The sequence below is a fragment of the Panthera onca genome, chromosome A1 (genome assembly GCF_046562875.1).
Source record: "Panthera onca isolate mPanOnc1 chromosome A1, mPanOnc1 haplotype 2, whole genome shotgun sequence".
NCBI lineage: Eukaryota > Metazoa > Chordata > Mammalia > Carnivora > Felidae > Panthera > Panthera onca.
Window position 1 is genome coordinate 188,223,855 of NC_138339.1, and position 6,647 is coordinate 188,230,501.

Below are 6,647 nucleotides of genomic sequence, written 5' to 3' on the forward strand. Positions count from 1 at the left end.
TGACTGTATCGATTTTTACGTTCTTGTGATATTAAGACTACTTCGGTCCCGTTACCACACGTAGCCACGCCAAGAGAAACCAGGGCGCCCTAGCCCCAGGACTCACCTGGCCAGCTCGCGCCCACTGCCCTCTGCCCTGTCGCCCGGGCCCGTCGCGTCAACCCTGCATGAAGCATCCCTGCTCCATCTTTAACAGGGATGAGCTTTCATAGTCGAGTCCTTGAAGTTGGAATTGCGAGTTCTGACTCTGGCTAAAAAGCAGTGTTCCCCACCCCATTCGAGCTGCCTTGGTGGCCAGCGGGATGATACGGGTGACGACCACATCTATTATCTGGTACGGTTCTGCTTATCGGTGTTACTCGCGCCTGGGTCTTAGCCCCACGATGAGAGAGCCACGTAGAGCTCGCCGGCGGTTTCAAAGGAGACCGCAAGCTTAATTGATTTTTTAAAAAATAGCAGCCGAATTCTAATTCTCGCGGGGAGCCTCTTTTCCACCTGCGCGATAAGCCTTGTCGCAATAATTACGTTATTTAATATTTGATCAAACCTTCGCGCCACCGCGGCTGGCGGCGCCGGGCCGGCTCACGCCCTCTGGGGCGGCAGTCGAGCGGCGCTGCCGGAGCCGGGCCGGGAACGTGCGGCGGGGGCGCGCGACCGCCCCGCTCCGGTTGCCTTGCCCTTTGAATAATTCATGGCTTGAGAGTTCTGGAAATTAATAAAATGAATGATAACAAGAAGCTAATTAAAACTTTCATAATTGTTGTCAAGTCAGCTTGATGGGAGACGGGCAACCCTCCCTCTCCCTCGGCCCGAATCTGGAGGATCTGTAGGGCTGGGCTCCGGCGGGGAAGGGCCTCGAAACTGGAGCGGACAAGCGCTCCTTGGACTCAGGGAGTTATTTCGGCGTCCCCCTCGTGGGGCTGCTCCCTCCCCTCCAGCTGCCGCGGTCCGCAGCTCACTTGTCATCCGGGGTAGACTTCGGACTTCCGAGCGGGCGGATTGGCGGGTGCCGTTTCAAACCACAGGCAGAGCTGATTGGGTCATAATTTGCAGCCAGGAGAGACCCGCCCTCCCCCGACCCGTGTAGGGTTCTCCCTCCGCCATGGAAACACCCGCCCACCCGGGGCCGTCCGCGCGGGGAATCCCAGCGCCCCAAGCGTGTGAGCCTCCAACAAGCGACCGCAGGGCGCCGGGTCTGCACCTTCCCACCGCTTGCCGGGAGACTCGCGGCCTGGAAGCTTCCAGCCACCCGAGGCCGCAGTTTCTCTCGGACGGCGGGACAGCCACTGGCGGGCAGGCCCAGGCAGGGACTTGGCCTGGCCGCAAAACGCCCCGACCCACCAGCGGTCCAAGGCCCAGTCGCCCCGCGCGCCTGCGCAGCGGTGGCAGGTGGCGCGCGGGGCGCGGACCGCGGGGAGAGCGCGGGGCGGACGCGGCGCGCACGGTGTGCGCTGGGAGCGCGCCGAGCTCGCACATGCGCGCTGCGTACTCTAGTTCCTGTCGCGAGCTGAGCTGGAGTTCCGCAGCTGGTAATTAGGCGCTCTCAGGTCCTCTCCCGCCATGTAAGTGCCTTTGAAGATGTCCCGAGAGAAAAGGGAAGGGACTAGTGTCTTACCGAGGTTAAAAATACTTTCCTCCCCACAGTTTGCCTAAGTCAACTGGACGCCTTAAAACACCAAGAAACTTCCAAAACTGGTTTACATTTAAATAATAATTGGGAGGAGTAAGACCTTAGATTTTGGTTGTTGTTGTTAAGGTGCACACCATCAAAGCCCTGTTACGGATTTGAGTTTATTAGGCAACGATTTGTACCCAGGGTGCGAGGAAGCCCGGCCACTCTGCTTCCGTCCGGGAGAATTCAGTAGAATCCTGGATCGCAAAACGGAGGTTGAAAAATCTCGGTCCAAGAGAAGCTGGCAAAGCACAAATTCGTGCGTCCAGCGTCCTGCCCCTGCAAAAAGCGCCCAGTCCCCTTCCCAGCCCCAAGCCGGAATGCCCCGGAGGTCGCTTCTCTCTGATTTACAAAGGCAAGAGGATTGGAAGACCAGAAGGGAAACTAAGGATGCTAAGAGAGAGCTAGGACAGAGAAGTGGCAAATGGAAGGAGGGAGGAGGAAGACAGACAGACTGCCCGCATTGGTTAGGTAAAATGAATTACAAACAAAAGTTTGGTAACTCTGACTCCTGGTTTTAGTGCAGCGTAATGTACACAAACTTTTGTAGGCACGGATCAGAATTAAACAAAGTGTTGACGATTTCCAGCCGAGGAAATACACTTTCACCAGTCTCTTCCCACCCTGTACCCCCTCCGCCCCCGCCAAGTGTTGACAATAAACATTTAATGAAGGCAGGGACCTGGCTGTCTCCAGTCAGTGTCAGAATACTTTAAGCAGACCATTAGCAAGGCTTCTTCCACTTCAAACATTGCGCGCTACACTCTAACGGTATATTTAAAACAAAACAAAACAAAGTGTGAGACAAATAATATGCCTATACGGATATTTTAAGCGGTCTGCAGTAGTTCTGATACCCCCGTACCGATTAACAGAAACCAACTCATTGTAGATTACTCGTGCTTAAAAAATGTTAAATACAGTTAATGCAATATTAATCGCCCTTTGGTGATATAAAATGCAATATTTTCAGACAGCTATCGAGCTTTTCTAGAGGAAGAGCTGATGAAAAGAGTCACAGCTGAATAGTGGAGAGAAAAAGCCCGGTATTTATTGCTTTTGTTTGGCTTTTGGCTACAGAGACAGGAACCTTCTAATGGGGTAAGGACATTTATTTTATCTGCAATCTATTGCTGCGAGAGCAGGGGCGGCAGATGGGGCTGGTGCGATATTCACAGTGTAATTTAGAGCAAATCCTAATAACTAATAATGATTTATGTTAATTTTGATCATTTATGCGACTTTACGAAAGCGTTGTCATGAACGAAAGAGAAAGAAAGAGAAGCAGAATGTAACAAGGGGCTCTGAGGCTGAGATTGGACCTCAACTATCTTGCTTAAAATACGTTTTATGAGTTAGCAATGGAAATGCAGGCATTTTAAAAAGCAGGTAGGACCTATTTAACTTGGGCAGAGAGTTATCTCCCGGGGGCGTGCATTTCCTCTGAAAATGTACCTAAATGAGAGGAAATGAAACGCCTTTGAGCGAGAGTCTCTTTCTTCCCAGTTTTAAAGAAAACAGATATGTTTCGATTGTTTCATTTGCTTATGTTCAACTAAAGGAGTGTGTGTGTGTGTGTGTGTGTGTGTGTGTGTACACGCGCGCGCGCCCGTGTGTGTGTGTGTGTGTGTGTGTGTGCGCGCGTGCCTCCGAGAATCAAGTGTGTGCGAGACATGAGCGCGCGCGGGGGTCTTCCCTCCAAAGTGTAAACTGAGCCCCGTGTTTGAGAGCAGGCTTAGCCCCTGTGAGCAGACTATTGGGCATCGCCGCCACGCCTCATGCAAAAGTTTTATTACTAGCTGCTTAAACAAGTTGTTGTATCTTCATCTTCACTCCCATCTGATATTTGTTTGCCTAGAATCAACTTTTGAGAAGCTTTCCAGTCTCTACCTCCTCTGCTTTTCTCTTCCCCCAAGGGATCCTAGGGCTTTTAAACTTAAAAGTGCATCCCCCTCTCCTCATCCCCCTGGTAACGTGGCATGGGTTCAGAACCCCAGGGGCTGCCGACGGGACGTAGTTCTGCCCAGGAACAGGCGATTTTCGGCTGCCACGCAGTGCACTGCACAGGGTCGGAGCGATTTTGAAAGGGAGGGTGCGCCTTGCTCGTGGCAATTTAGTTTTTCGGTTACCTTTTGCGCGTTTCAACGCCTCGAGGCTATAGTTTGAAAGTAAAACAGCATCAAAGCACCTCCTTATTAGCTCTGTATTTGAGAAATCAGAAGATGAAACTACCTAAAAGGTTTAATAGGGCGGAACAGCATTTATTTGCCAAGCAAACAGCCAGAGTACAGTTCAAAAGGGGTACAGTGGTTTATCAGCAGGAGGCTGGAATAAGAACGTTGGGTAAAGCGAATTTCTAGCTTCAGTTATGCCGTTAAACCGTTAAAGTGAATGAAATAAGCTTCAAGTGGGATGCCTTCTTTGATTTTGTATATCATCTCCCTCACCAGATGTATATGTGTATGTGTACACACACACACACACACACACACACACACATATATATATATATATATATATATATATACACTAGAGGCTTTCCCCACCTTCAGAGTTATTGTCAAGACTTTTGTTTGTAAACTTCCAGGTTTTGTAGAGCAAGAATAGTTACCTTTCCAAGAGCTTTGATCTGCAAATGTATCTAAAATATTATCACATCTTTTAAAGTTAAAATTTTCATTATTTTCCTCCTCTTTTTCTTATTTCAAAGCTACAGATGTAAAAATGCACTTAAGTTCTTCTACGAGGGAAAAGCATCAAGCTACATGATTCAGAGAAGTTTATTTCTTAAACATTCTACTGTATTTTATTTTTGCTTTATCATCCCTATCAGTAACTGTTCTGTAATCGCATTGTTAGTATTTTTGGCATAAAGAGGACTTTAAACAAAATAAATCTTTAAACAAAATAAATCCAGGCAGACGACGCTGCCTGTTTACTGATAATACTCAGGAGCTGACGTGTGTTTGTGAGCTTGAAGCTGTATCTCCACGTGCATATCCATGTACAAACAGATGTAGGCACAATTTTACTGTTGTTGTTAAATGTAACTGAGTCTCATTTCTAAACTTTATTCTGGTTTTGTCCCAGTGTTTCAGCACTAGAAGCAATGCTTAAAATTGAAGAATGGTGCATTATTGAAACTCTCTATCAAACAGCTCTGGGGTGCAGCCTTTCTGAAAACGCCGGCTCTCGATGAGGTCTGACTGTCTGACTGCACATAAGCCCCTAATATGTTAATGGCCGTAGGGGATGCCTAAGGTACTATCTCAAGCTGCTTCGCACACCATATGTCAGGCCGTTAGCCACATGGATCTATTAATCAAAAAGAGCTGGAGAGGGAGGAGAGGGTCTTCGAAAGGGGGAGAATGAGAGCAATGGGGGAGGGGAAGAGGGGTAGAGAAAGCGTTTTAAACCCCCATCATTCCCATTTCTTTTATAAAAAATGAATAAAAATAGCTAAAGATTCAACCAATGCAAATTTTTTTCTGTCGAGTTAAAGACTGTTCATAAATCTCTGCTAGAAGAAATGAAAGAGTATCTGCCTCTATTAAAATAGAAAGGAATTTCATCTGAAAGATCTTGTTTAGGGTTCCTTTATCGCAAAACTTTTATAAGAAAGACTTGATACAAAAAAATGTTGTTTTGTTATATAGGTTGTTTTGTAGATGAGCTTTATTAAAAGTAGAGGGGGAGGGGGAATGGGGCAAATATGTGTTTAGGGGGTGTGGAGGGAGGCACCTGGAGCATTTGTAATGAATATGTAATTTATTAATATAGATCTATGTATACAGTAGAGTTTTCACCACTGTAGTTCTTCTGAGAGTAAATATAAAGTGTTTACATTTTTATCCCTTTCTTCAGGCTGGCTTTATGATCAATGAAACTTCAGAGTCTACAGGGTACAAAAAGTATTTAATTCTTTTAAGGGGAGAGGAAATGACAAAGTATTTAAAACTCCCATCTTTCTCATTTCTGCTTTGTTTAGAACTATCTCTTGTCCTTGAATGTTAAAAACAAATTTCGGTTAGATAAATAGTTTAGAAAGTTTGCACAACCTTAGAAGTAATTATGTCCTCAACGTGGAGACGGTATAGATGAGTAAGTCTGCTACAGGTGAATGAAACATTGAGTCTATAAGAAAAAAATTACATTCTTTCTTGAAATGGTGAATATATTTTTCATATGCCATAAACTAACATGAAAGTGCTGATGTTAAAATCACAAACAGAGCAATGAAAGGAAAACATATAGACACTTAGATTTAAAAGTTGCATTGTTTTCATGTGTGATGCTACCTGGGGATACAGAAAATATAAAATCAAATATCAATTAAGGTATTGTTATTGTTTTCATTGGTAGTCAATGATGATGAACCATATGAGGACTTAATTCTGGATTATCAATTTTAAGTTTCAAGGTGTATAATTATAAAATTTAGGAAAGGATACCCTTGAAAATGATTTTTAATGTCATGATTAGTAGGCATTATTTACAGTGTTAATTTATAGTATAATGGAATGACCAAAAAGTTTATTGATTGTAGGTTTTAAAATATATATGCAAATGATTGACTACTTATATATATATATTTGAAAGCATAGATTATACATCCATATCACAAAACATCTGTCATTAACGTAGATTCATAGGACTCTATTATATTGGACTTGCAAAAAAGAGAGCAGAATGCTCTTATTTATGATTAAAAAATATATTGAAAAAGATACTTGTGAGATTGTGCTCAGTGATAAACAAAAATTATATAAATGTCATCTATTACATCATTTATAGAATATTAATGGAATACTTTATGCTGTATATTAGATTGGACATGTTAAATATTCTTAATTTTTACAGAGGCACCTATTTGTGTTTATGTAGAAGTAAGGTTCTCAGTTACAAGGAAAGGTTAACATTGGAAGTGCCAAAACACCAGCACATTGTATTATTTGGTTTGGCTGGAAAATCATCT

At 44.4% G+C, this 6,647-nt stretch overlaps 1 long non-coding RNA gene across 1 annotated transcript; it reads left to right on the top strand.

The window, feature by feature from the left end:
- The first annotated feature begins 1,124 nt into the window (after positions 1–1,124).
- LOC132680276 (uncharacterized) lies at positions 1,125–5,082 on the top strand. The gene is made up of 3 exons (XR_013554309.2): positions 1,125–1,562; positions 2,646–2,773; positions 4,763–5,082. It is a non-coding gene; the product is annotated as an uncharacterized LOC132680276 (long non-coding RNA).
- The last annotated feature ends 1,565 nt before the right edge of the window (positions 5,083–6,647 follow it).